General features: G+C 45.0%; 1 protein-coding gene across 6 annotated transcripts in view; it reads left to right on the top strand.

Moving 5' to 3' along the window:
- LOC108277799 (cGMP-dependent 3',5'-cyclic phosphodiesterase) overlaps window positions 1–13,520 on the top strand; it is a 298,719-nt gene that overhangs the window by 209,526 nt on the left and 75,673 nt on the right. The gene's annotated exons all lie outside the window — the stretch shown is intronic.

Below are 13,520 nucleotides of genomic sequence, written 5' to 3'. Positions count from 1 at the left end.
ACCTCCTCCGTGTTGTTCGGAGGGGTTTTCAGTCACAGCGGAACAAACTCCAGAACCATCTCATCATTTGCTCCATAGTTACTATATTGTGCGATATTTAGTATCGTATCATATTCCCTGGATGGTGCACGTTATTGTTACCCATAATGCACTGTGAATCTAGCGAAAGGCTGATGCATATTGATGATCAAAATGGACTCCTTATTTATTCATATACATTACAATGCTTTCGAATTGAAATAAACGGCACAATTTGTTCATTTTGCTATAGCGCCACACTAACGATCGCACGTTACCGTGGAAACGCCCAGCAGTTCCCTAGAACCTCTCAGTAAATTAGCACATTCTAACAGAGAGATTTCTTTATTAGTAAACGTTTACTCGTTTTCAAAGCTGTTGTTTATTTGAAAGTATGCAGTGACATGGGACCGTTAGTGAGACGAATGAGTTTATTCGTCTAGCATTCGCAGAAGCATTCACATGGGAATTGTGGGGAGTTGGTTCTGAAAAACGTTCGCATCGTTCGTATGTTTCTCTCCTGAGATTGTGTCAGCTCACTAACGTGAAGCTCAGCTGATCTTATAAATGGATTACACGGTCAAGTTTCTGTGTTCTATTAGGACAAAAGTAATGGCACCTTGTAGAAGGTGGAGGAGTTAGTCAGTCCCTCCAGGATTTTGCGATCGCAGAAATGAACACAACATCAAGCAAACTCCGCAATATTGGGAGGAGGAGCTTGCAATTTTTCAAAATTACTTTTTGGCCGAGACGCGTCATGTGACGTCGTCACAACACGCACTCAGCCAAAGCCCTCTTCGATTCACGTACATCGAACATGAGTACAGCTAAAAGGTCTCGTTTACCGATAAACATAACTGCGAAAGAGCGCTCAAAACGTCTGGATTACACATGTAACCCTGTTCCCTGAGAAGCAAACGAGACGTTGTGTTTAGCATAACACTATCTGAAGCGCCTCCCATGTGTGACCGGTATCTGAAGCTTGTGTAAAATCATGCCTATTTATAGGCCTGCCATGATCAGGTGATGTGGCAATTAAGTGCGTCACGTGATATAAATATGGCACCTTTGAATCACGCCATCAGCCTCTATTATCTGAAGTGAAGACGCAATTTACAGGCCTGGCCTGGTATGACAAAGCTACGCAATGTCTCGTTCCCTTCTCGGGGAACAGGGTTACATGCGTAACCCAGACGTTCCCTTTCAAAGGGAACTTTGATGTTGCATTTAGCATAACACTATGGGAACGAGAATACCCAGTCCGTCATACCGAGGGTACGGCCTGTTCAAAAAGACCCAAGCCCGAGGGTCACTGCAAGACACTCGAGCCCGGGGTGGAATGAATATCAAGGCTGTAATAACAAATGAAAGTGTGTGGTGTAGACCACCCTGCAGCAGCACACACATCCTGCAAGGATAGCCTTTTGGACAAAGACTTCGCAGAGGTGACCCCTCTAGTGGAATGAGCCCTTAAGCCCAGAGACCATAGCGAGACCACGCGCCTCATAAGCAATAGAGATTGCTTCCACTATCCAATTAGAGATGTGCTGCTTTGACACACCAGCAGGCTGACTCTAAGGGCTCAAATAGGGCACCTGACAGACCTTCCAGGACAACAGAAAGGTCCCAGGAAGGTCCCAGGAAGGCCTGCAGATGGGCCTCAGCCGCCTGACACCACGCATAAACCTCAAAGTTAGAGGATGTTGCCCCACAGAGGCTCCATTAACAGGGGCATGGCTGGCCGAAATGGTGGCCATGTAAACCCTGATTGTAGAAGGAGCCCACCCCACTGATAAATGTTCTTGTAAGAACTCCATGACTGTAGCTATTGCGCAGTTCACTGGGTCTACAGTGGATCCCTGCGGATGGGAATCTGCCAAGGAGTGCCATCTAGCAGGGATATTATCTCCGAGAACCATATTCAAGCTGGCCAATAAGGTGCTACTAGCAGCAGACATAGACTGTCTTGGCAAACTCTTGCTAGAACTTGTGGGAGCAGAGCGATCGGGGAAAAGCGTACAGATGTGACCTCGGCCACATGTGCACCATGGTGTCCAGAACTATTTGTGCAGGAGGAGTGAGGGCGAACCACAGCAGGCTGTGTGTTGTCTCCTTGGAGACACATGCAGTCCCGCTTGGCCAAACCTCGCCATCTGGACTCCACCACTTATGGATGGAGCCACCAAATCCTGGGCCTCAGACCCTGCCTCAACAGGATGTCTGCTCCCATATTCCCAGAATGTACATTCCACTTACTGACAAACTTACCTTCTGCCCAGAGAAGAATTAGTTGCGTCTGAATGAACAGGAGGCGCAGACATAATCCTCCCTGGTGGTCAATATATGAGACCACCAGTGCATTGTCTGTAAACACATGGTGACTTCTCAATTGAGAAAGAAGGAATTTCAGTGCTAGAAATATGGCCCACATTTCTAGGCAATTTATATGCCGCTCCAGATGAGGGCCGCTCCAGAGACCGTGAGCTGGACAGCTGTCTAAGACCGCACCCCAGTCCATGAGGGAGGTGTGTCATTACCATCTTGCACTAAGGAGACACCCCTAGAGTGTGACCCAAGGCTAGAAACCGGGGACACTCAAATTCTCAGAGCACGTAGGCATCGCCGCATGACACTGATTACTCACTGATTACTCCCCAACTTCTCAGCCACCACTGAACAGTCTCCTGTGCAATAGGCCCATAAGCTCCAATAGTCTCCCAAGATCCAGCTTTATCTTGCTCAGTGTTGATAGGATTGACCCTAGCATGTTGGGAATAGCAATGCCATCATAGTAGAGTCCTTATAACCCCTAGAAAAGTTGTCCATTGCACTGTGGAAAGCATTCTTTTCTGAGGTTCAACCTGAGTCAAAGCTTTTCATGTGGGCGAGAACAACATCTCATTGTTGAACCGCCAATTCCCTGGATTGTGCTAGAATCAGCCAGTCATCCAGGTAGTTTAGTACACGGATGCCCTGGAGTCACAATGGAGCCAGAGTGACATCCATGCACTTTGTGAAGGTGCGAGGGGATAAAGCTGGCAATATTTCTATGTGGAAATATGCACCTTTTAGATCTATCGTCACAAACCAGTCCTCAAACCGAATCTGAGGAATGATAAGTTTGGGCGTCAGCATCTTGAACTTGTATGAACAAAGAGTACAGTTCAGATGATGCAGATCTGAAATTGGCTGCATACGCCTCTATTTTTTGCAGACCAGGAAATAACGGCTGTAAAAACCTCCCTCCCTCAGGGAACAGGGTCCATTTTCTATGGCCCCTTTGTCTAAGAGGGATCTTACTTCCTGCGCTAATGTCAGGCTCTGGTCTGTGCTGACTACTGTGGTGAGCACACCTCTGAACCGCGGGTGGGGGGTCAAGCTCTAAACTGGACCCGGTAACCCTTTTCTATGGTAGACAGAACCGATGGAGACACATTTGGCAGTAGTTTCCACGCTGCCAGACGGTCTTTTAGTGACATTAACTATTCCACATTCTATTGGAGGGAAAGCATCAGATTTCCGTTGCCCTGTGACAGCTCGCTGACCAGAGAACACTGAAAACTTGGGACAGCCTTGGCTAGGGGAGGCCCTACAGTAGCACCGGGGGCTAACTGCCCTAACAACCTCATGTCCCCTGATACGTCCCTCCACGGCCCCTCAGGAGCGCTTTTCGTTGCCTGTTTGGCCTTTATGACCATTCTCAGATTAGGCCTAGTAGCAGGCCGTTACTGTGACCGCCCGGTTCCTCTGGCTGTCTGTGGGGGTTGGCGAGCTGCCATACTCGCCTTCTGTGTCTCCCTTGCACTAGTGCTGAACTCGACACAACAGGGAAGGAACTGGCTGAATGCCTCCATATGTCGAGCTCACTCAGCAGGTCTGCTTGGTAGGCCTGCAATACTAGTGACCCACAAGCAAGACTTCTACTGCATAGTAGCCTTGCCCACTAATGCCACGATGGCCTTACACGGTGGCTTGGATGGCAAAGCCGGCCCCCCTAATTACCTGCCGTCGAGGGAGAGAGGTAGCTCACAAGCGCGTCCTCCATCTTCAGCATAGCTAAATAGCCATGCCTTTCATTCCCCACGATGGCTGAATAATCCAACATCGTGGGGTGATAAATACGGCTTAGGCATGGTTTTCCCCCATAAGCCTGATATGCACTTCTGTCGTGCACTTCCGGAAGAAAGGGGAGTTTTCCTCTCGAGGCTGCTATCGCATGCTCCACCCCTAAACACTTCATCCAGAAAGTCTGCACTATTCCCCGTGATGAAACGGGAGCAAGCCGTAACACACTTCCTGAATTCTCTCACTCATATCTTTCTCTCTCTCGCTCATTCCTTTTTTTTCTTCTCTTTTTTTAAAGGGATAGGAAAGTTCTGAGATTTTCAGAAAAGATAACGAGGAAATGATGCGTCTTTTTGTTTCTTTACACAAACAACCGACATGCAGTCTTTCGCTGAAGATAAATAAAGGCTGGCGGCGTGGTTCACAGGTGCCATATTTAGATCACGCTACACGCTTAATTGCCACCTCACCTGATCATGGCAGGCCTATAAATAGAGGCATGATTTTGCAGAAGCTTCAGATACCGGTCACGCGCGAGAGGCGCTTCTTGTGCGATTGCGATTTCACCAATTCGAGTCGTTTTCTGCACAAAAAAAAGGCACAAAAAAGTGCAAGGTGTATTACAAATTTTGGAAAAAAAAAAACCACAGCAAAATCAAGCATTTTTGGCAACGATCACAAACAAATTCTGCAAAATCCTGTACAGACTGATGGAAGCTGAAGCTGAAGCGCTGCAGTGGCTGAGTTGTGTTACTGGAAGACTTAGCACTTAGGCGGTGCGCTTTCCCTGTTTAGTCACCATTTTTTTTTCACTTTTTTGCCTTTTCTAGAGTTTTGTGGGCGGGGCTGAATGGAAATCAGCTGCGTCATGAACGCGCAGGAGTACGAAGAAAATCCGCGAAACCTTCTGAAATCTAGCAGCAGTTTGAAGAAAACATTTACAGAATTTACTGAAAAAGCGATAAACCCGGCCCGTTGTCTTTTCTTGTGATTCATTGGCTTTTTCTCACTGATGTTTTGGACACGCTCTGCGTTTCCCAATCTTTAATGATTAGTTAAATCCAGAGAAGGCAATGAAGCGCGCGAATCAGATAAATAAAATGAGGTCCATTAGTATTAAATTCACACACACACACAGTACTCAAAGCACCTGGAGCAAGCTGAAATCCATTTCTTTGTTGTTTGTAATGACAAATCGCTGATACCAATCGCATTCTGTCGCGGTCGCTGTGCACACTAACGGCGTCATTCGACCAGTCGCTTTATCGGATTAGTGAGCGAGCGCTGGAAACGGTATAAAGATGCACGGATGCGGTTGCTCAGTTTTAAGCTCTTTTCTTTCTCTCCGTGCAGGTGTTTTGAGTTTCGTGTCATTTATCAGAGATGGAGAGATGAAGAAAGAGAGAGGGAGGCTTTAATCAGTCCGTTAGCATGTGAAAAACAGCATTAGCATGGTGCAAATAAGAGTGCTTTTAAATCATAAAATCATGTGTGTGCGTGTGTGTGTGTGTGTGATTAACACTAATCAGTCTCCTCCCTTATTAAAAAGTGATATTATTTCTCTGTTCCTTCCTCTACCTCTCCTGGCTTTTCTTCTGTAGTGCTTGTGTGTTTGACCTTGAGCTAAACGCAATTCCACATGGTGAATAGAGGGATTTTTTTTTAGTCCGCAAAAAATAGAGTCTATTTCTTGTTATCAGAAATGTGAGGAAATTGAGCAATAGAGAGATATTGGGGGGAGAAGAAAGGATGAGGCTCCAGATTGAGAATTTTATCCTTAATCCTCTGCTGGCAATAAGAGAGAGAGAGAGAGAGAGTGAGTGAGTGAGAGAGAGAATGATTGAGAGAGTGAGTGAGTGAGAGAATGAATGAGAAAGTGAGTGAGCGAGTGAGTGAGAGAATGAGTGAGTGACTGAATTAGAGAGTGTGTGAGAGAGAGAATGAATGAGAGAGTGAGTGAGTGAGTGAATGAGAGTGAGTGAGTGAGTGAATGAGAGAGTGAGTGAGTGAATGAGAGAGTGAGTGAGTGAATGAGAGAGTGAGTGAGTGAATGAGAGAGTGAGTGAGTGAATGAGAGAGTGAGTGAGTGAGAGAGTGAGTGAGTGAATGAGAGAGTGAGTGAGTGAATGAGAGAGTGAGTGAGTGAGAGAGTGAGTGAGTGAGTGAGTGAATGAGAGAGTGAGTGAGTGAGAGAGAATGATTGAGAGAATGATTGAGAGAGTGAGTGAGTGAGTGAGAGAGAATGATTGAGAGAGTGAGTGAGTGAATGAGAGAGTGAGTGAGTGAATGAGAGAGTGAGTGAATGAGAGAGTGAGTGAGTGAGAGAGTGAGTGAGTGAATGAGAGAGTGAGTGAGTGAATGAGAGAGTGAGTGAGTGAGTGAGTGAATGAGAGAGTGAGTGAGTGAGAGAGAATGATTGAGAGAATGATTGAGAGAGTGAGTGAGTGAGTGAGAGAGAATGATTGAGAGAGTGAGTGAGTGAATGAGAGAGTGAGTGAGTGAATGAGAGAGTGAGTGAGTGAATGAGAGAGTGAGTGAGTGAATGAGAGAGTGAGTGAGTGAGTGAATGAGAGAGTGAGTGAGTGAGTGAGAGAGAATGATTGAGAGAGTGAGTGAGTGAATGAGAGAGTGAGTGAGTGAGAGAGTGACTGAATGAGAGAGTGAGCGAGTGAGAGAGAATGAATGAGTGAGAGAGTGAGAGAATGATTGAGAGAGTGAGAGAGTGAGAGAATGATTGAGAGAGTGAGCGAGTGAGCGAGTGAGTGAGCGAGTGAGTGAGGGAGTGAGTGAGCGAGTGAGTGAGGGAGTGAGTGAGCGAGTGAGTGAATGAGAGAGTGAGCGAGTGAGTGAGCGAGCGAGCGAGTGACTGAATGATTGAGAGTGAGTGAGTGAGTGAGAGAGAGAGTGAGTGAGAGAGTGAGTGAGAGAGTGAGTGAGTGAGTGAGTGAGTGAGAGAGAGAGAATGATTGAGAATGAGTGAGTGAGTGAGAGAGAGAGTGAGAGTGAGTGAGAGAATGAGTGAGAGAGTGAGAGAGAGAGTGAGAGAGAGAGTGAGTGAGTGAGAGAGTGAGTGAGAGAGTGAGTGAGAGAGTGAGTGAGAGAGTGAGAGAGAGTGAGTGAGTGAGTGAGAGAGAGAGTGAGAGTGAGAGACAGAGAGAGAGATGGAAAGAGAAAAGAAACTGAGTAAGAGGACAAATACAAAGCCTTGTGGCACACCTGAACTTTTAGAATTGAACTACGTGTGTGTGTGTGTGTGTGTGTGTGTGTGTGTGTGTGTGTGTGTGTGTGTGTGTGTGTGTGTTCAGCAGTAGCTAATCACAGTGCATATTGAGTTGTCATGGGAACATTGCAGAACTTCAGTTTAACTGTGTGGGTTAGTGAGCCATCATTAGCTCTCTCTCTCTTTCTCTCTGTTCTCTGAATGTCCGTCTCTCTTTCTCTCAGTTTCTGTCTCTCTCTCTCTAACTCTCTCTCTCTCTCTCTCTCTCTCTCTCTCTCTCTCTCTCTGCGCATGCGTGGTGGAGGACTGAGCGTGGTGTGTCGAGCGTGTGAGAGCGGTTTGGCGTCTTGCCAAAGTTTTCTGCGAGTTCTGTCTTTTTGCTTTTCTTTCATTTCATTATTGAACGTGTTAAGTGTGTATCAGTGACAAGTAAAAGTTGAGAGTGGGTGAGAGGGAGCGTCAGGTGTGCACCGGGGAACGGAGATCAGGTGGAGGAGGTTCTGCTGGCGGTGGGAGAGCAGGTCGGGTGTGAGAGCGTCTCCCGAGCGAACAAAGTTGTGGTAGTTTTCCTAAAAACGGAAAGATTGTGAATACACTAATTGAAAATGGAATACGGCTGAAAGGTGTCACGCTACACGTTACCCCTCTTTCTGCCCCTGCGACGCGGGTTGTTATCTCTAACGTGCCCCCATTTTTAAAAAAAACCAGCTGATCATGAAGGAGCTGGGCCGCTTCGGAATGTTCGCAGGCCGCATGACTGATATTCCGCTCGGTTGTAAAAACTCTGCGGTGAAACGCGTCCTGTCTTTCCACAGACAGGTTTATATGTTTATCAACAACCGAGAACAAGCACTGGATGTTAACTTAAAGTGTAAAGATGACGACAGCAGCTACACCGTTTTTGTCACCACCGAGCAGCTGAGGTGTTTAGGGTGTGGGGAAATCGGGCATAAACGGCTGATCTGCCCACGCAGAGCGGTGCAGCCGGGGAGCTCCGGGGGCGACACGGCTGGGGAACACCGGAGAACAGGAGCCTGGGGCAGATGGGGGTAACGACACACCGAGGTTACAGCTGGAAGAGGTCAGTGACGAACACACCACTGAATCAGACACACATCCAGAGAAAACACTGACACCCGCGCCCATGCTAGCAATAAAACCAACACCGCAGACAGCATTCATAGCACACCTACACCGCTATCGGCGTCAGAGCCAGCAGTGACCCTGGCCCTCGTGTCCACACTGAGGATGATCATGACTCAGAAGAACCCACAGGCACTGTGCATCACTAAGGAGAACAATCAAATTAAATATAGCTGAAAAATAAATAAAGCTGCGCTGGAAACAACAGGAGAGAAGATGGAGAAGAGGAACGGGAGAGAAGATGAAGAACGGGAGAGAAGACGGAGAAGAAGATGGAGGAGAAGACCGGGAGAGAAGATGGAGGAGAAGACCGTTAGAGAAGACGGAGAAGAAGATGGAGAAGAAGACCGGGAGAGAAGATGGAGGAGAAGACCGGGAGAGAAGAAGCACAGTGTTGTGATGCAGGAGGACTTGGGTGCAGAGTGCAGCGCAGGAGCTACAGGAGAGGAACCGCTCACAGATATGGAGGAGGTTTGAGACTTGAGACTGAGGAAATGGACATCAGCCACAAGAAAGGCTTTACTATAAGCAGCACTGTGGACTTTCATACAGATCTGTGACTACAATGGACACCACCTTGTGAAAATCCTCTTAAAGAACCTCTACAGTCCTCTGGAACACCCCCATGTTCTTCAGGAGATTTATTTTACACGTCCTACTTTGTGTGTGTGGGTGACTTGGTGTGTGTGTGGGTTGGTGTGTGTGTGTGGGTTGGTGTGTGTGTGTGTGCAAGGCGCTGTGGGGAAAATGGCTCCTTTTAACCAGCCTCTCGTGGTTTTCACTTCTTAATAACGTTCGGTCCCATTAACAGCCCATGTTTCCGGACTGATGGCGGTGTAATTGAAAAGTCTGCTCTAAAATACACAACACATCTGATCATTATTGCTTTTATTATCCATAAATAATATCTGAAGGCTAAATGTGTTCAGACCTGAACGGAAAATGAAATGATAAACTAATATGCTACTAATATGCAACATATTACCAACTGAGCCAATCAGAAGAGTAAAACTGCAAACATCGTTACTGCATTAAGTATTAAAGTAGTCAACCTCGGGTGTGTACAACAGCAAGAAACCTCTTCCTTTGTTTTCTTTGTGCTCGTGTAGTTTCGGAACTAATTCTATTTACTCGCGTTCCTGTCAGATGTAAAATAAATAAATAAATAAATAAATAAATAAATAAATAAATAAATAATCTCTCCTTTCACAATTTCACGTGTAAAAAAAAAAAAAAAAAAAAAAAAGCTGGTAAATTTTAACCTTCATTTCTTCGGATCTATGAGTCGACTCCAAAACATTCACCTTTAAAAAAAACAAAAACCCAACTGATTCACTTTAAAGAGCTGACTCGTTTTTACTGCTGTTTTTATTATATATATATATATATATATATATATATATATATATATATATATATATATATATAAAACAGCAGTGAAATTCGCAAACGAGTCAATGAATGAATCAGTTGGGTTTTTGTTTTTCTTAAAAGGTGAATGTTTTGGAGTCGACTCATAGATCCGAAGAAATGAAGGTTAAAATTTACCAGCTTTTTTTTTTTTTTTTTTTTTTTTTTTTTTTTTTTTTTTTTTTACACGTGAAATTGTGAAAGGAGAGTTTATTTATTTATTTTAGTGCTGTCAATCGATTAAAAATTTTATTCGAGTTAATCACAGTCATGGGCCGTGATTAATCACGATTAATCGCAGATTAAAAGTACGAGGATTTACTTGTAAACGTGCGGTGTTGAAATAAATAAATGCATGAGAAACTGGTTTAAGGAAGCAGATTATTCAGTTTTATTATCACAACCAGTAACATCAACATGTTTAACAAGAGTTCAATAAGAATGTCTTAATTTGTTGAGGCATCCATTTGAACTGCAGACATATTGAGCAGAAACCAACAACCGTTACAAAGTAATGTCTGCTACAAAGTCACAAATAGCTTACCTGTTAATGTTTTGCCTGGTAACATCGACTCAAATGAATGCAACAATAAGTAGTCCTCTTTTAGAAATTTAATGCCAAAGATTATTACTTCAGTCAGTGTGCATCTGTGCAACATGCCTCCTGTCAGCCAATCATAATCATACTCTTCTTTCAAGCAGTCGCTCAGGCAGACTAGCTTGTTCACATTTTCACATGATAGAGCTGACCTCTTCTTCTGCAGAACGTAGCCTGAAAAAGAGAACAGTCTCTCACATGGCAGTGTTGAGGGAGGTGTAGCCAAGTACCTTTTAGAAATATGGGCCAGCTTACCATATGTACCTGCTTGTGATGACCCCCACTGTAGTGGACATGTTTCTATGCTGACACAGGGCTCTGCCTTGTACCTCTCTAGAGATTTATTTGTGGCCATTAGCTCTTCATCAAACTCCGACTTTGATCGCATGAGTAATAGGGCCATCTTCTTCTTTGGTGGCTCTGTCTCCACTTTTTCTCCAGAGGTCTGTGGTGCAGGTTCTCCATACTTCAGCATCTCACTCAGCTTTTGCCACACCTCTCCCGTCTCTGCTCTGGGCAAACACCTAAGGTCTTTGAACCTAGGATCTAGAGCCGTCGCCACCTTTAACCACCACAGGTTTGAGTTCTCCTTGAGGTCCTTTGTGAATGCAGCTTTGAAGCGCGCTATGTATGCAGGGTCAACATCAGAGACCTCAATTGCACGCAGGAGATGACAGTGCTGTAGCACCAGGGAGCAGGATACATACTTTTCACCACCAAGAAGCTCAGTGATTTACCTACAGTGCAAACAGACCACCACACAATTGACGTAATGACTACAGTTTTCATTCAGATGGCATCTATTTAGGGTATAGGCCTTAAATTATGTCTAGATGACTTACAAATGACTTCTTTTTAATCAGTAGAATTGGAGAAGACCGAGAAATCACATTACCTGCAGGGCTCCAGCACCGTTTCCAACTTTGCCAACCTGTCTCATTCATCATATTAGCATGGCAAAGTTGGGCTTCTTCTGTGCCAGCGTTGCTTTCAGTGGATCTTTGTTGTGTTGAATCGGCCTTATAATTTCAAGAGTTTAATTCCAGCGCGTCGGTACATCCTGGACGAGGGGCTCCTCTATTAGTCCATGAGAGGCTTGCTGAGCTTTGAGCTCTGCGGTGTTTGCGGGACTGTGTCTGAAGTGTCCTACTATTTTACGGCACTTGGCTAAAACGCTGTCAAATCTGCTGTCCCGTAAAGCCACGGTGATCACCCTTTGTATCATATGCACCACACACGGTACATGCTCGAATGGTAGACTCCTTGCAGCGGAAATCATATTGCGAGCGCTGTCTGTTCCTATAGTTGTGACCATGCCTGTTATCTCACACTCATTTGCAACTTTGAGAAACTGGCTAGCGCATGCTTCGGCAAAATGCCTTTCTTCTGTTTTTAACACGCCTAAAGTGAATGAGTGCAGCTGCCAGTTGTCATCGATGATGTGTGCTGTTACACCGAGGCAGTTATGGCTACTTACTATGTCCAGTGGTCTCCAGTAAGTGCAATAAAAGTACCTTCTGCCAACTGCCTCACTCTCGTAGCCTTTTCAGCGTCGTACAGTTCATGTGTTCTCGTATCAATAGATCCATTCAGCGATTGCACTAGTTAGCTTTGCTGTTGTCGTTTTGTTGATAAACTTGCCCCCGGTGCACTCCGCCAGTGTCGTTTGACGAGCGAGGCTTGTTGATCCTCTCTCAGCACTAGCATCTTCGCTAACATCAGCAAAAATATGTTTCACCCGAAGATGGTACTTCAAGCTTGTCGTGCTTCGGTTGAAGGACAGTTCATCACTGCAATAAGTGCACACAACATTGGTTACATAGGTAACCATCCGTGCTGCAATAACGGGAAGATGTTGGGGTCAAACTTGATTGTCAAATGATTCATTTGTGTTTAAAAAATAATAACGCGTTAAAATGTTTTGATGAATCGCATGCGTGAACGCGTTAACGTTGACAGCCCTAATATATATATATATATATATATATATATATATATATATATATATATATATATATATATATATATGAATGAGAGAGAGAGAGAGGCAGAGTCTTTCAGAAGTAAAGATGGGCAGAGGTTCATCAATCTGCAAAAAAACTGCATCTACAATTTATGGAACAACTTCAGAATAATGTTCCTCAACATAAAATTGTCAAGTCTATGAATATCTCATCATCTACAGTACATATCATCATCAAAAGGTTCAGAGAATCTGGAGTAATCTCTATGCTGAGGGGACAAGGGTGAAAATCAGTACTGCATGCCCGTGATCTTCGGGCCCTCGGGCAGCACTGCATTAAAAACAGGCCGGATTCTGTACTGGAAATCACTGCATGGGCTCAGAAACACCTCCAGAACTCATCGTCTGTGAACACAGTTCACCGTGCCATCCACAAACCCTGGTTAAAGCTCCATCATGCACAGACGAAGCCGTATGTGAACATGATCCAGAAACACCGTCGTCTTCTCTGGACCAAAGCTCATTTAAAATGGACTGAGGTAAAGTGGAAAACCGTTCTGTGGTCAGACCAATCCAAATCTGAAATTCCTTTTGGAAACCACGAACGCCGCGTCCTCTAAACTGAAGAGGTCTAAAGAGGAGAGGGACCGTCCGGCTTTTTATCAGCGCTCTCTTCGGAAGCCTGCATCTCTGATGGTATGAGGGTGCGTTAGAGCCTATGGAATGGGCAGCTTGCACATCTGGAAAGGCACCATCAATTCTGAAAGGTATATACAGGTTTCAGAGCAACATCTGCTTCCATCCAGATTCCATCCCATCTTTACTTCTGAGAGACTCCGCCTCTCTAAGATACTCTTTTAATACCCAATCATGTTACTGACCTGTTCCCAATCAAGCTAATTAGTTGCGAAATGTTCCTCCAGCTGTTTCTTTTTAGTAACACTTACTTTTCCAGCCTTTTGTTGTCCCCGTCCCAACTTTTTCGAGACATGTTGCGGCCAATCACCTTATTTTACCTTAAAACGGTACATTTCCTCAGTTTAAACATGTGATATGTTTTCTATGTTCTACTGTGAATAACATACGGGTTTATGAGATTTGCA

The sequence above is a fragment of the Ictalurus punctatus genome, unplaced genomic scaffold (genome assembly GCF_001660625.3).
Source record: "Ictalurus punctatus breed USDA103 unplaced genomic scaffold, Coco_2.0 Super-Scaffold_100071, whole genome shotgun sequence".
NCBI classification, from domain to species: Eukaryota; Metazoa; Chordata; class Actinopteri; order Siluriformes; family Ictaluridae; genus Ictalurus; species Ictalurus punctatus.
The sequence above is the reverse complement of the archived record's forward strand: the minus strand, read 5'-3'. Positions and strand labels throughout refer to the sequence as shown.